Source organism: Anomaloglossus baeobatrachus, chromosome 5, assembly GCF_048569485.1.
Source record: "Anomaloglossus baeobatrachus isolate aAnoBae1 chromosome 5, aAnoBae1.hap1, whole genome shotgun sequence".
Taxonomy (NCBI): domain Eukaryota; kingdom Metazoa; phylum Chordata; class Amphibia; order Anura; family Aromobatidae; genus Anomaloglossus; species Anomaloglossus baeobatrachus.
In genome coordinates, this window is record NC_134357.1 from 194791873 (window position 1) to 194809401 (window position 17529).

The following is a 17529-nucleotide window of genomic DNA, read 5'->3' on the forward strand; positions in this document are numbered from 1 at the left end:
ATGTTTTAATTCATAGTTTTGATGCCTTCAATGTGAATCTACAATTTTCAGAGTCATGAAAATAAAGAAAACTCATTGAATGAAAAGGTGTGTCCAAACTTTTGGTCTGTACTGTATATATGCAGCCAATTCACTGACGTCACTGTGCCGACCACAATGGTGCACGCTGCTGTTCTCTTACCTGTCAATGCACACACACATACTTATATGTAGCTAATTCACAGAAATCACTTCGCTGACCACAAGGGTGCGCGCTGCTGCGCTATGTTACCTGCAAATACACACACACACATATAAAAGAGGGAGAGCCAGCATTGCTTGAGAATGGCATGCAACAAGTAAAAAGTGTAAATTCACAAATTATTCCAACTGTACTATAATGCAAAATGAGATTATTAGCAAACAATTGATCAATTTTTTGAGCCACCCATGCCACGTCACGGCAACTCTCAATAGGGGGGTCTGTTGTGAATGTCATCCGAGTGGGTGCTGGTGTGGAGCTCCCTCTGGTGTCCAGGAATGGTATTGAAGCTGAGTCTGAGTCTGTGACTCCAACAGGTGTTGGAATTAATTAGGAATCCAGGAAGTCCTATTACAGATCAGTCTAGTGTATTTAGAAGAGCAGTTTCTTCCTGGCGGCCACCGGTGATAGATGTTTCCTGCTGCTTCTGAAGATGGCTGAGAGTTTCCCTTTCTCTGCTTTTGTGAGCAGGGCAGTTCCTCCAGCAAGAAAGGGAGCTTGCTCCCTGTTCATGTTTTGGATTATTTGCACTTTAGAATATTTTTTGCTCTGTGATTTTGGTTCTTCCCATTATATCTGCAGTTCTGTTTATAGTGTCTGGCACAAGAGTACCTGATATAGCGGTGGAAGACTGTGTGGTCTTAGTACTTTTTTTTTCTATCAGGAGTTTGGTATTTTTTGCAGGTTTTTTTGCTGGCCACAATCAGTTATCTGTCCTGTCCTGTTGTATCTAGTAAGTCGAGCCTCACCTTTGCTAATCTATATTTTCTATCTGTGTATTGTGTTTTCTTACATCACCGTCATTGCATGTTGGGCTCTTGCTATTTCTTTGGGGACTGCTCCGAGGCAAGTTAGGATTCCTCATTTCTATGTTTGAGGTGTAGCAAGTTTTTCCGGCAGTGACAAGGGTCTAGGTGTGTTAGGAACATCCCACTGCTACTTCTATTGTTGTCCGATAGTTAGGGGATTGCGGTCAGCTTAGTTTCCAACTAATCTTGTGGTTTTGTTTTTTCCTGATTATAGGGATTTTTTGTCATCGTCCACGGTTACCAGTTCATAACAGGGGTCCAACTCTATATTTTATATTTTCATTGTGCCATGCGGCCTCCTAACTACATTAAAATCAGAACCATATTGAAGCAATACATATACCTGGAACATTTCAGAACCGCTTCGATGTTGCAAAAACAGGCAGCTGCAAATAAAGGCAGCCCAGGTCCCAACATGTGCAGCAGATGCCACACACACCAGGACAATATCAGAACTGGCCCTCACAGTGCCTGACCAGCATCCATGAATGAAGGCCGAGCAGGCCCAAGTAAATGGTGCTAAATAAACAACCCCTGTGGAAAAGGGTGAGGTGGCTGAGTGTGAACAGCCACCAAAATTTAATTTTAATAGAAACAGAAGGAATATTGGTTCTGCTTTTAATGTAATTAGGAGGCCGAATGGCACAATGAAAATATAAAATATAGAGTAGGACCCCCCCTATTGAGATTTGTCGTGACGTGGCAGGGGTGGCTCAAAAATGTATCAATTGTTTGCTAAAAATCTCATTTTGCATTATAGTACAGTTGGAATAATTGTGAATTTACACTTTTTATTTGTTGCATGCCATTCTCAAGCAGTGCTGGCTCTCCGTCTTTAATTTTACACACACGCACATGTATGTCAATTTACTGATGTCACTGCGCCGACCACAAGGGTGCACACTGCTGTTCTCTTATCTGTCAATAGACACACACACACTCTTATATGCAGCCAAATCACCGACTTCACTGCGCCGACCACAAGGGTGCGCTTTAGCTGCAAATACACACACACACACACACACACACACACACACACACACACACACATATATATGTGGGCAATTGACTGATGTCACTGTGGAAACCACAAGGGTGCGCACTGCTGATCTGTTACCAGCCAATACACACACAGTAAAGAATAGAAGCACGGTCTGATAGAGCGCTAAGGAGGCCACAGTATTAGATTAATTTTTGTAGAATTTTTGTGTATATCAAAACGCGTTGTGGCTGATAGAAAACAATAAATTCTACAAAAATTAATCTAATACTGTGGCCTCCTTAGCGCTCTATCAGACCGTGCTTCTATTCTTTACTGCTGCTTTTCCCCTCTGTGGGTTCACGGCAAGAGCTGCTTGGTACGGAGGTCAGATTACCAGAGACGCCCAGTGATCTGTCACGTGACCAGCTTTTCAGGAATTTGCTTCCCTGGATGGACATTGTGGGCTAACAGGTCAGAAGATTACTGACACCACACTCCCGTCTTACACTGTAGTTGTGCGAGGGCTGCATAACCACATCAGGTGAGCAGATTCTTTTTCCTCACCGCTATCTCCCAGACCCTTCACATATGCTCCCTTGTTTAATTTTTTATTCAATACACACACACACACACACTAATACAAACACACTTATATGTGGCCAATTCACTGACATCACTGCTCCAACCACAAGGGTGCACACTGTTGCTCACTGTTATCTGCCAATACACACATACTCATGCAGAAACACTGCTAGACATATACACACACACACAATCATGTATGCAGCAAATTCACTGACATCATTGCGCCACAAGAGTGCTCGCTGCTGCTCTCTGTTATCTGCTAATGTGCACTTACACCTACACACACATTCCTACACACACATATATTTGGCCAATTCACTGACATCACTGCGTTCACCACAAGGGTTCACCCTGCTGCTCTCTATCTGCTAAAACACATACACACACTCATACACGTACACTCATATATACACACACTCAAACATACACATATATGCGGCTAATTCACTGACGCCACCTGCGGCAACCACCGCATGGTACTGCACTCTGTTATCTGCCAAGACACAAACACAGTATATGTAATATATTTTTTCATTCATTCATTACAAAATGCTGAACGCATCCTATCCAAAGCCGGACAAGCACATGCCCAGGGCTATGTTCACGTTGTAGTTGTGTTCTTCAGTACAATGGCACTGGAGTCAGTGCATGCATATTCCTCCAACTCCATTTTATTGAAGACACTGTGTCGGTGAATATCACCAGTCATCATTTTTTTCAGATTATATTCTCAAACACAGTGTCTTCAATAAATTGAGTTGGAAATCGCCATTTGCGCATGCGCTGATTCTGGACCCATTTTAGTGAAGAATTCAACTACAACGTGAACATAGTACTGCGCACGCGCCAGCCATAGGGTGGTTACGACGCAAAATTTAAATAATGGGGAGGAAAGCAGCCAGGAGAGGAATAGATAAAAAGAACCCACCCACAAAGTCATGCTCCAATGTAAATCATCGACACCTGGGCGTAGAACTGGTTCAATTGCTATGTTCAAGGATGTGCACTTGCTTTGGAAATCCATTTCAGAATGGCGGTATAATCCTTTTTGAAAGTATAATCTCAATCTTTGCCCAACTTGCCTGATTGATTAACTCTTTGGCGTCTTTCTTGCTGCTGTGGAAATCTCACACTGAACATTACAAGCTGTAATAGTAAGCCAGACTGGGTGAGTAAAGACTGCATACACTTGGACTCATAAGTTTTTTCCTGTTACCGCACTCATAAAATGCTCATATTAACTTCAGGATTATACAGTCATTGTAAATGGACTTAAGGGGGCTTTACACGCTACGATATCGTTAATGTTTGATCGTCGGGGTCACATTGTTAGTGACGCACATCCGGCGTCATTAACAATATCGCAGCGTGTGATACCAGCGACCTTAGGCGACCTCAAAAATGGTGAAAATCGTTCACCATGGAGAGGTCGTCCCAAACTCAAAAATCGGTAAGGGTTGTTTAGCGTTGTGATTCATCGCTCATGCGGCAGCACACATCGCTATGTGTGACACCGCATGAGCGAGGAACGTCTCCTTACCTGCCGCCGGCCCCAATGCGGAAGGAAGAGGTGGGCGGGATGTTTACATCACGCTCAGCTCCGCCCCTCCACTTTGATTGGCCGGCCGCTGAGTGACGTCGCTGTGATGCCGAACGTCCCTCCCCCTTGAAGGAGGGATTGTTCGGCAGTCACAGCGACGCCGCCGACCAGGTAAGTACGTGTGACGCTGCCGTAGCGATAATGTTCGCTACGGCAGCGATCACAAACAATCGCATGCACGACGAGGGCGGGTACTTACACGCTCGCTATCGCTACAAATTGCTAGCGATATCGCTACCGTGTAAAGCCCCCTTAACTGTAAGAATATCAACTCATACTTATTTAATAATGTTATGCCTCAAAGCCCTTTCACTACATGAGGCGTTATTATGCAGCACGGACAGTTGACCTTGGTGCAGCAGGGAGGTGCAGATGGAATGATGGAAGGCATAATGGCAGGGATTCAACAAGAGGAGCAAACTGGAACCACGGGATCCGATGAAGCAGAGTAGACTCGGTTATTGGTGGAGCAGGCCAGAGTTGATTTAACAATATAGCAGAGGTTGAAATAGTACAGCAGAATTGACCCAGCAATATAGCAAAGCTGAGTTTGTCACAGAGTCCAATGCATATCTAGTATCTGTATGGTAGACTACCCAGAGACATAGCAGACCTGGGTTTGTCACAAGCTCGAAGCAGTAGTGACCAGAGTACCAAGTAATATAGCGGAGCTGGACTTATTTTTAACTGGCTCAGGTAGGAAGCAGAGCTGGCATTGTCAAGAGCTCTCACAGTAATGCTGTGGATGCCAAGTTCCTAAATACTCAGGTGGTGACACACTGCCAGTGTCACAAGGCCTGTGGGCACATGTTGGGAAACAGAGAGGTATTGGCAGGAAGAGGACGCAGTGGGCAATATTGGATCTAGACGATATAACAAATATTAGCACTTTGTAGTGTGAAATCTGGTGGCCTCTCCGCATTAAAAATGTATTACCATTAGAGACATTTACGGAGTATGTAAAGTATATGCCATAAATGTATGATAGGTCCTATTTGTTATAAAATAGATTCCCTTCCCACTTTACACTCCAGAAAGAAACAGCCCATGCATTTAAATACTCTTCAATGTAGTTTGAGAGTTTCAATAATTCAATCCAAAAAGGGAAACACATATATTATATAGTCATCACACAGAGAGTGATCTATTTCAAGTGCTTATTTATGTGAATGTTTATGTGAATGTTGTTGATTATGGTTTACAGTCAATGAAAACTCAAAAGTCATTATCTCAAAAAATTAGAATAATTGCCACAAAATACCTGCAAAGGCTTCCTAAGCGTTTAAAATGGTCCCTTAATCTGGTTCAGTAGGTTACACAATCATAGGGTAGACTGCTGACTTGACAGATGTCCAGAAGGCAGTCATTCACACTCTACAAGGAGGGTAAGCCACAAAAGGTCATTGCTAAAGGAGCTGCCTGTTCAGAGTGCTGTATCCAAGCATATTAATGTAAAGTTGAGTGGAAGGAAAACGTGTGGTAGAAAAAGGTGCACAAGCAATCGGAATGACCACAGCCTTGATAGGATTGTTAAGAAAAGGCCGTTCAAAAAAATTAGGGGGAGATTCACAATGAGTGGACTGTTGGAGTCAGTGCTTCAAGAGCCACCACGCACGGATGTATCCAGGACACGGGCTACAACTGTTGCATTCCTTATGTCAAGCCACTCATGATGAACAGACAATACCAGCAGCATTTTGGAGATGGAAATTTCATTTTCCAGCAGGACTTGGCACCTGTCCACACTGCCAAAAGTACTAATACCTGGTTTAATAACCACAGTATCACTGTGCTTGATTGGCCAGCAAACTCACCTGACCTAAACCCCAGAGAGAATATGTCGGGTATTGTCAAGAGGAAGATGAGACACCAGACCCAACAATGCAGTTGAGCTGAAGGCTGCTATCGCAGCACCTGGGCTTCCATAACACCTTAGCAGTACCACAGGCTGATCGCCTCCATGCCTCGCCGCATTGATGCAGTAATTCATGCAAAAGGACCAAGTATTGAGTGCTTTTACTGTACATACTTTTCAGTAGGCCAATATTTCTGAGTTTAAAATCATTTTTTCAGTTGATTTTATATAATATTCTAATTTTATGAGATAATGACTGTTGGGTTTTCATTGGCTATAAGCCATAATCATCAACATTAACAGAAATAAACACTTGAAATGGATTACTCTGTTTGTAATGACTCTATATAATATATATGTTTCCCTTTTCGTATTAAATTACTAAAATAAATTAACTTTTTGATAATATTCTAATTTATTGAGTTGCAAATGTATACGAAGACATCTCCTTTATGGAGTGCCATGAAAGGTTTAGGAGACCCAAATTCTGCTATATAGAGATCCCAGAGATGGTCACATGATGCACTATTAGTATCTATCCATTTCTGCTCCTGACTTAAACACTGAGTTTACATAGAATTCATGGCCTCATGGCAAAAGTTCTAATTGATCCCCATCCATTTCACCAAAAAAATATTCAGCAGAGGAGGTAGAGTCATATCTCCCAAATTTTATAAATGGAGAGGGATATGTATTGTGGCACACACACAATTATTATGCGCCTATTTGAGCCCCCTAGTGGTCTCAGAAATGATACCTTTTTCATGTTCATTATAGAGTATTATTTCCCCCAAAATGCACCTACCCACACATAGAGTATAAGATCCTCACAGTGAATTTCTCTCCCCCACAACCCCCCACAGAATTAAGGCCCTAAAGAGCCTCCCCCACAGGATGATATCCTCGTAGTTACCACACATAGTAGACACAGTATGATGGTCCACCACAGCCAACTCCCCAGGCAGTATGATGGTTCCACAGAGCTCCCCCCACTTAGTATGATGGCACCCACATCAACTCAGTAGTATGGCTCCCAAGGCCCACGCTCCACTTAGTATGATGGCATTTTTTTCAGTATGATCGCTTCCAAATCTCATATACTATCATCGCGAGCACAGCCCTTCATTCCATATGATGGCCCCCACAGCTCTTCAATCAGTATCATGCCCCTCACTCACTATGATGGCCCTCACAGCCCGCCACTGAATATGATGGCTAACTCAGACCTTCATGCAGTGGGATGGCTCCCACAGCCCCCTATTCAGTATCCTGGTTTCCCCACTTAGTATAATGGCCTTTTTCAGTATGATAGATCCCACATCGCCCCACGCAGTATCATGGTTAGCGCAAACTCTCATTCCTTATGATGGTTTCCCACAGTTCCTCACTCCGTATGATGACCCTCAAAGACTCCCATTTAGTATGATGGTTCTTCAGACTCTCAATATGATTTCCCCCACAGCACCCCAATCAATATGATGGCCTTCAAGGCCCACCTCTTAATAGATGGCTCTTTCTCAGTATGATGGCCTCACAGTCGCCCACTCAGTATGATGGCCTCCACAGCCCCTCATTATGACTCCTACAGTGCCTCACTTAGTATGATGACCCTAAAGCTCTACACTCTGTATGATGTACCTCAAGGCCCAACCTTCAGTCAGTATGATAGCTCAATATGGTGGCCTCCCCACAACCTACAACTGAGTAATGGCCCCCACTCTGTATGATGGCCCCCTATAGCCCATCCCCTATCAGTATGACAGCCCCCACAGGCCACCTCCCACTCAGTATGATGGCTCCCACTGCCCCTCATTCAGTATAATTGCCACATAACCCAGCGCCCACCAATTATAATCTATGTATCTGCAAACATTTGCAGTGTTGAGAAGCATTTGTTGAAAAAAAAAACAAAAAAACATACAGAGGAATCGCTCGCTTTATCTTGCTACATATGAAAGAATTGGGAACCTGCCCTGAGGGTCAATACCTTTATTCTTGGCAGTAAATGCAAATGTAATATTTAACAAAATTATCACATTTTTTTGTTTTGTATTGAGAGGTACCTAAGAAATCCCTCATACCCACTCAAGAAAAAAAATATAAAAACGTGATTAATATGGGAAAAGTAAGTTTTCTGTAACATAGTCTAAAGTGGAAGATATTCTCCTTGCGGAGAGTGACATACCTTTCCTGCATGCCAGTGGTGAGGAGACTTTAAGCACAATGCTCCTCTGGGAAATATGCAAATTGTCTCTTTAGTGAGAAGTAGATGAACTCTAATGCCACCTATTGGAGGTAGCAATCATAAAAGTCAAAAGTTACCCTTTACCAAGCCTTTTTATATGACTTAGGATTTATGCCAGATTAGAAACTCAATTTGTAGACACGATGTTTCAGGATGGTTGTCCCTCATCAGTACAAAGTATGAGATCTGATCTGGTTGTATAAGAGGCTAAGACGAGGTCTAAAGGGGAAGCTATTACCTCACCACTGGCATGCTGGAATTGTGTGTCAGTGTCTAGTCTAGAAGGAGAATAGCTTCCCCTTTAAACCCTGTCTTAGCCTCTCATACAGCCAAATTAGATCTCCTACTTTGCACTGATGAGGAACAACCATCTCGAAACACCATGTCTGCAAATTGAGGTTCTGATCTAGCATAAATCCTAAGTCATATGACAAGGCTCGTTAAAGGATTGCTACCTCCAATAGGTGGCACAAGAGTTCATCTACTTCCTCACTAAAGAAACAATTCCTGTAACATACACTAAAACCACTTAAATTCCCTTTTTAAAATCAATCTTTATTAATTTATAATAAAAAACACACCTGAGTAAATAAAACATAATCAAAAACACAGCAGCATAAATATGAGGGGAAGGGGCCCAAGGCAAATTCCCTAGATTCTCCCTACCTAGCTGCAGAGGTCGGCACCCTATAATTGCTATAATGGTGCCCCTGCTCAACGCAGGCTTACTTCAAAATCCCTACACTCAGCAGCTAATAAGTGCTGCTACACTAAGAGGGGAGGTCTACAAAAACCACAAGTGAATGACATTCAACACACAATGCCACTCCACTAATGTGGCTGGGGTATGTTCTTTAATATAATCCCACCTAGATGGATATTAGAAAGAGGAAATAAACCCTCAAAACACTATAGGCTTGCTGGTTTTACCCCTAGGGGTCACAGATGTAATGAAGCCAGCTGGCTCATTTGGTTTATAAATGTTCAATTGGATCCTTAATTGATCCCTTTAACATCACTAGTGGTTATCGTGGTGTATAAGTAAATATATAAAAACACCACATGCCCAATCATATGCTAAATAGCAATATATTCAGAAAAAAATGGTTCGAAAAGACTGCATCAAAAAGGATATTCCTCATAATCAACCATGATTTTATGCACCAGGCCCAGAGGTAGTTAATATCATAAACCAAAGCAAATACCAATACTATGTTGGATGATTTTTGTTCAAATATCAAGCCCTTAAGAGCTGCATAAAAAATAAGCCTCATATTCAATAACGAGTATTAATAGCATGTCCAATAGCAGTTCATCTCATGAGTGGAGGCATATATATTCATTAATGTAGGAAAAACAAAAATAGAAGCTCAAAAGGAGGCGCTGCGGATCAATACAAACCGGTGTTTTATTAAAAAATTGCTGGACAAATAAAACATGTATAAGCACACAAAACGTTTCTGGGACCCACAATGCAAATGTCCCCTTCCTCAGGTGTAAACAATCACCGGAAGTTGGCGCACATATATCCAAATGCACCAACCAATTATACATTAATTGGCTCAGACAATTACAGTGGTACCTCGCGTAACGAGTAACCCTCTTAACGAGAATTTCGCTATACAAGCAAAGCTTTCTGTAAATTTGTTACCCGCTTTACGAGAAAGCTTTGCTGTACGAGCGAAAGTCTCACCGCACACACTTCCGGTTTCGTCCATCCACCACACTCTGACCCACACTTGCAGTCCACACAAACAAACACACACATGTACTCACAAACACACACACACACACGCACACACAGTATTATGCTCTCCTTACCTTCCGTTCCACCGCCGGTCTCATGGTTCTTGTAGTTCCCGGGTACATCGCGACGTCCTCGCGGCAAACTACAAGACCCAGGAGGCCTGCGATGAAACGGAGGGTGAGGTGAGCATATAATATAACATAATATGTTTACCTTTCGTTTCATCGCCGGCCTCCTGGGTGCTGTAGTGCGCCTCTCCAGTCCACGCTGTGTATCTGCATCCATAGCGACGAGGGAGGAACTTCCTCTGTCACCGCTAATAAAAGGCAGAGCGCTGGCCAATCAGAGGCAAGCGGCTCTGCCTTTGACGTCAGCGCTCTGGCCGGGAACTTCCTGCCTCGTCGTTATGGTAACGCGTTACACAGCCTGGCCCCGTACCAGAGAACAGCAAGTCCCAGCAGACCGGCGATGGAACGGAAGGTAAGGTGAGCATATAATATGTGTGTGTGCGTGCGTGCATGAGTGTTTGTGTGTGTTTGTGCATGTGTGGAATGATAGAATAGGGGACCAGGATGGGACATTTTAGAAGTTGTGGAACGGATCGTCAGCATTGCAATGATTTCCTATGGGAAATCTTGCTCTGCTGAGCGAGTACCTTGATTAACAAGCACAGTCCCAGTCCCACACTCCTTTAAAAAAGATAATCTTACGTCTGAAGAGAGATCTGCTATTGAGACGCTAAGAAATAATTCTGATATCAATTTGAGAAGTGCTGACAAGGGTGAAGGGGTGGTTGTCATGGATAGGAAGTGGTATATTCAGGAGGGAAACTTATTCAAATAAACCCCAGAATTTATTAAAAAATACCTTATTATTTTTTTGCTAAAATCCACCCATAGACAGTGTTTTGTCATTGTCTTTTCCAATTCCTTATGTGTCTACCCTAATTGTGGTGAGGGAATCCTCTGTACCCCATTGAGAGCCATCCAGCATGGGCCTTTAGGCAGTTCTGAGATAGGCAATACCCGGTTATCCTTCGTATGTAATGCTAATTTTGCATTATACTACTACAACTTAAAATATGGTTAAAATTTTAACGTTAAATGTTAAGGGTTTAAACTCAAACATTAAGAGGCGTATGGCGCTTGGTGCAATGCGGACCCAGCGAGCTGATGTGGTTTTCTTGCAAGAAACGCACTTGAACCTCAATGGGAACTGCAATTTTGCTAAACATCTGTACCCCACGATTTTTTTTAGCTTCCCAGGAAAGGAAAAGTGTGGCGATTTTCATATCAAGGACCTGTCCCATTCAAGTTACGACCTCCTTGGCAGACCCACAGGGTAGGTACCTTATCCTACAAGGGACATATAAGGATCTTCCAATCATTTTGTGTAATATTTACGCCCCTAATACCTCCCAGATCCTCTTTTTGAACCGGGTATTCCTCAAACTCATACAGTTAGGTCCACAAATATTTGGACAGTGACACAATTTTTGCGAGTTGGGCTCTGCATGCCACCACATTGGATTTGAAATGAAACCTCTACAACAGAATTCAAGTGCAGATTGTAACGTTTAATTTGAAGGTTTGAACAAAAATATCTGATAGAAATTGTAGGAATTGTACACATTTCTTTACAAACACTCCACATTTTAGGAGGTCAAAAGTAATTGGACAAATAAACCAAACCCAAACAAAATATTTTTATTTTCAATATTTTGTTGCGAATCCTTTGGAGGCAATCACTGCCTTAAGTCTGGAACCCATGGACATCACCAAACGCTGGGTTTCCTCCTTCTTAATGCTTTGCCAGGCCTTTACAGCCGCAGCCTTCAGGTCTTGCTTGTTTGTGGGTCTTTCCGTCTTAAGTCTGGATTTGAGCAAGTGAAATGCATGCTGAATTGGGTTAAGATCTGGTGATTGACTTGGCCATTGCAGAATGTTCCACTTTTTTGCACTCATAAACTCCTGGGTAGCTTTGGCTGTATGCTTGGGGTCATTGTCCATCTGTACTATGAAGCGCCGTCCGATCAACTTTGCGGCATTTGGCTGAATCTGGGCTGAAAGTATATCCCTGTACACTTCAGAATTCATCCGGCTACTCTTGTCTGCTGTTATGTCATCAATAAACACAAGTGACCCAGTGCCATTGAAAGCCATGCATGCCCATGCCATCACGTTGCCTCCACCATGTTTTACAGAGGATGTGGTGTGCCTTGAATCATGTGCCGTTCCCTTTCTTCTCCAAACTTTTTTCTTCCCATCATTCTGGTACAGGTTGATCTTTGTCTCATCTGTCCATAGAATACTTTTCCAGAACTGAGCTGGCTTCATGAGGTGTTTTTCAGCAAATTTAACTCTGGCCTGTCTATTTTTGGAAATGATGAATGGTTTGCATCTAGATGTGAACCCTTTGTATTTACTTTCATGGAGTCTTCTCTTTACTGTTGACTTAGAGACAGATACACCTACTTCACTGAGAGTGTTCTGGACTTCAGTTGATGTTGTGAAACGGGCTCTTCTTCGCCAAAGAAAGTATGCGGCGATCATCCACCACTGTTGTCATCCGTGGACGCCCAGGCCTTTTTGAGTTCCCAAGCTCACCAGTCAATTCCTTTTTTCTCAGAATGTACCCGACTGTTGATTTTGCTACTCCAAGCATGTCTGCTATCTCTGATGGATTTTTTCTTTTTTTTCAGCCTCAGGATGTTCTGCTTCACCTCAATTGAGAGTTCCTTAGACCGCATGTTGTCTGGTCACAGCAACAGCTTCCAAATGCAAAACCACACACCTGTAATCAACCCCAGACCTTTTAACTACTTCATTGATTACAGGTTAACGAGGGAGATGCCTTCAGAGTTAATTGCAGCCCTTAGAGTCCCTTGTCCAATTACTTTTGGTCCCCTGAAAAAGAGGAGGCTATGCATTACAGAGCTATGATTCCTAAACCCTTTCTCCGATTTGGATGTGAAAACTCTCATATTGCAGCTGGGAGTGTGCACTTTCAGCCCTTATTATATATATAATTGTATTTCTGAACATGTTTTTGTAAACAGCTAAAATAACAAAACTTGTGTCACTGTCCAAATATTTCTGGCCCTGACTGTACGCCTTCCCTCCTCAGCGTGGATTGTGGGTGGAGATTTTAACACTATTTTCTCTGACTCTTTAGACAGGTTGACCATTAACAATCAATTGTCGAGCCCGTCTCAGCGTAATTTGACAGCAGCCTTTCGAAGACTGATTCGCAGGTTTGCCTTATTTGATTTGTGGCGAGTTAAACATCCCTCAGAAAAAACCTTTACCTTCTAATCTCCCCCTCATGGTACACACACCAGGATCGACTTCTTCTTTGGCAACATTCAAGCCCCTAGATTGATGAGCAATGTGGATATTGGTGCAATAACATGGTCAGACCACGCGCCAATGACTTCCACTCTAGATCAGACAACGCCACGCACAAGAGTCTGCCACTGGAGGCTCAATGAGTCCCTCCTCAAGAGAACACCCTACAGAGACAAACTGGAAGCAGGACTGATAGAATACTTCAAGAACAACGAGGGGTCAGTGCCTAATTTTTCTACGGTTTGGGAAGCCCATAAGGCCGTCTTTAGAGGGCAATGCATAGCATTAAGCTCCCGTATCCAAAAGATAGACTTTATCAGAGAGATCAGCTCCTCAGAAGTCTCAGAGACAAAGAAAATAGGATGACCCTTAACCCATCAATATGTACCCTTAGAGGTATAGTAAATACTCGTGTCCAACTGAAGGATCTAGAGGTTAATATAACAGAAACATTACTACTTTATAGCAGGCATAAATACTATGACAAAGGAAATAAATCTCACTCCCTTTTGGCTCGCCAACTTAGAGAGGATAGGGGGAACTCATCCGTTTATGCCTTGAGAGATTCGGGGGGGAATATTTTCTATGACCCCACTAAAGTTGCAAATATCTTTCAGGATTATCTATCAAGACTGTATTATTTGCCTAGCTCTCTTCCTGCAGACCCAGGAAAGCAGAGGGAGCTAATCCACTCCTTTCTTGAGCAGTGTAAGTTGCCTACTCTTACTCAGAGTGCTGTACATACACTGAATAAAGAAATCACGTGTGAAAAAGTAGAAGAGGTGCTTAAATTACTTCCTAATGGAAAATCACCGGGTCCAGATGGTCTGACATATTTTTACTACAAGGCATTTGTGGATCGACTCACCCCCTATTTAGTTAAATTATTTAATAGCTTCCTCACAGGCTCCCTTATATCCACAAGTATGTTACATTCTTATATTACGCTCATACCCAAACCGAGGAAGGATGCTATGGAATGTGCCAATTATAGGCCCATAGCACTCCTTAATACTGATTTGAAAATCTTTACTAAACTACTGGCTCTACGTCTTTCGGTCCTGCTCCCTCACCTAATACACAAAGACCAGGTGGGTTTTGTCCAATGTAGGCAAGGGGGGGACAACACCAGGAAGATTATTGACTTAGTAGAAATTGTTAATAAGACAGAGAGTGAAGCACTCTTTCTTAGTTTGGATGCAGAGAAGGCGTTTGACCGTCTGGGGTGGCCATTCATGTTTGAAACATTAAAAAAGGAAGAACTGCGACAACAACGCCAATGAATGAAAGTGGTAAGCGTTATTGAACACAGGGTAGGTGAGTGGCGGCACAATACAAGTGAGACTACAGGTCACAGCAAGTCCAGAATCTATTGGTCAATAAAGTATCAGTAAAAAAATGCTCAAAAAATGAATAAGCATGATAATATCCCTAAACCACAATTGATATAGGGGACAACAAGGTACACCAACCAAAAGAAGCTATGTGAATGTCACATGATGGGAGTGGGAGTCAGTAATGAGGAGCATGGTATAAGGATTTACTAGTTACCAAATGCTCATGAAATATAAACAAACCTCAAAGGGCACAGACTGGGCCACACCAACCCCCACCAAGGTAATATAAGTGAATAGACCACATTGCTAAAGAGACTAAGATGGTGACATACCTTGAGGGGAAATCCTGAAACACGCTGGGACCTGCGTCTGCCCGACGGCCGTTTCGGCTATCAAAAGCCTTCATCAGGGGGATTGTGGGTGGAGATTTTAACACTATTTTCTCTGACTCTTTAGACAGGTTGACCATTAACAATCAATTGTCGAGCCCGTCTCAGCGTAATTTGACAGCTGCCTTTCGAAGACTGATCCGCAGGTTTGCCTTATTTGATTTGTGGCGAGTTAAACATCCCTCAGAAAAAACCTTTACCTTCTAATCTCCCCCTCATGGTACACACACCACGATCGACTTCTTCTTTGGCAACATTCAAGCCCCTAGATTGATGAGCAATGTGGATATTGGTGCAATAACATGGTCAGACCACGCGCCAATGACTCTCACTCTAGATCAGACAACGCCACGCACAAGAGTCTGCCACTGGAGGCTCAATGAGTCCCTCCTCAAGAGAACACCCTACAGAGACAAACTGGAAGCAGGACTGATAGAATACTTCAAGAACAACGAGGGGTCAGTGCCTAATTTTTCTACGGTTTGGGAAGCCCATAAGGCTGTCTTTAGAGGGCAATGCATAGCATTAAGCTCCCGTATCAAAAAGATAGACTTTATCAGACAGATCAGCTCCTCAGAAGTCTCAGAGACAAAGAAAATAGGATGACCCTTAACCCATCAATATGTACCCTTAGAGGTATAGTAAAGACTCGTGTCCAACTGAAGGATCTAGAGGTTAATATAACAGAAAAATTACTACTTTATAGCAGGCATAAATACTATGACAAAGGAAATAAATCTCACTCCCTTTTGGCTCGCCAACTTAGAGAGGATAGGGGGAACTCATCCGTTTATGCCTTGAGAGATTCGGGGGGGAATATTTTCTATGACCCCACTAAAGTTGCAAAGATCTTTCAGGATTATCTATCAAGACTGTATTCTTTGCCTAGCTCTCTTCCTGCAGACCCAGGAAAGCAGAGGGAGCTAATCCACTCCTTTCTTGAGCAGTGTAAGTTGCCTACTCTAAAGGCCCCGTCACACTAAGCAACATCGCTAGCAACATCGCTGCTAACGAACAACTTTTGTGACGTTGCTAGCGATGTTGCTGTGTGTGACATCCAGCAACAACCTGGCCCCTGCTGTGAGGTCGTTGGTTGTTGCTGAATGTCCTGGGCCATTTTTTAGTTGTTGCTGTCCTGCTGTGAAGCACAGATCGCTGTGTGTGACAGCGAGAGAGCAACAACTAAATGTGCAGGCAGCAGGAGCCGGCTTCTGCTGAGGCTGGTAACCAATGTAAACATCGGGTAACCAAGAAGCCCTGTCCTTGGTTACCCGATATTTACCTTCGATACCAGCCTCCTCTGCTCTCACTGTCAGTACCGGCTCCTGCTCTGTGCACATGTAGCTGCAGCACACATCGGGTTAATTAACCCGATGTGTGCTGTAACTAGGAGAGCAAGGAGCCAGCGCTAAGCATTGTGCGCTGCTCCCTGCTCTGTGCACATTTAGCTGCAGCACACATCGGGTTAATTAACCCGATGTGTGCTGTAACTAGGAGAGCAAGGAGCCAGCGCTAAGCATTGTGCGCTGCTCCCTGCTCTGTGCACATTTAGCTGCAGCACACATCGGGTTAATTAACCCGATGTGTGCTGTAACTAGGAGAGCAAGGAGCCAGCGCTAAGCATTGTGCGCTGCTCCCTGCTCTGTGCACATTTAGCTGCAGCACACATCGGGTAATTAACCCGATGTGTGCTGTAACTAGGAGAGCAGGGAGCCAGCGCTAAGCATTGTGCGCTGCTCCCTGCTCTGTGCACATTTAGCTGCAGCACACATCGGGTAATTAACCCGATGTGTGCTGTAACTAGGAGAGCAAGGAGCCAGCGCTCAGTGTGCGCTGCTCCCTGCTCTCTGCACGTGTAGCTCCGTGCGGTGGTAACCAAGGTAAATATCGGGTTGGTTACCCGATATTTACCTTAGTTACCAAGCGCAGCATCTTCCACGCTGCGCTGGGGGCTTGTCACTGGTTGCTGGTGAGCTCACCAGCAACTTGTGTAGCGACGCTCCAGCGATCCCTGCCAGGTCAGGTTGCTGGTGGGATCGCTGGAGCGTCGCAGTGTGACATCTCACCAGCAACCTCCTAGCAACTTACCAGCGATCCCTATCGTTGTTGGGATCGCTGGTAAGTTGCTTAGTGTGACTGGACCTTTACTCAGAGTGCTGTACATACACTGAATAAAGAAATCACGTGTGAAAAAGTAGAAGAGGTGCTTAAATTACTTCCTAATGGAAAATCACCGGGTCCAGATGGTCTGACATATTTTTACTACAAGGCATTTGCGGATCGACTCACCCCCTATTTAGTTAAATTATTTAATAGCTTCCTCACGTGCTCCCTTATATCCACAAGTATGTTACATTCTTATATTACGCTCATACCCAAACCGAGGAAGGAT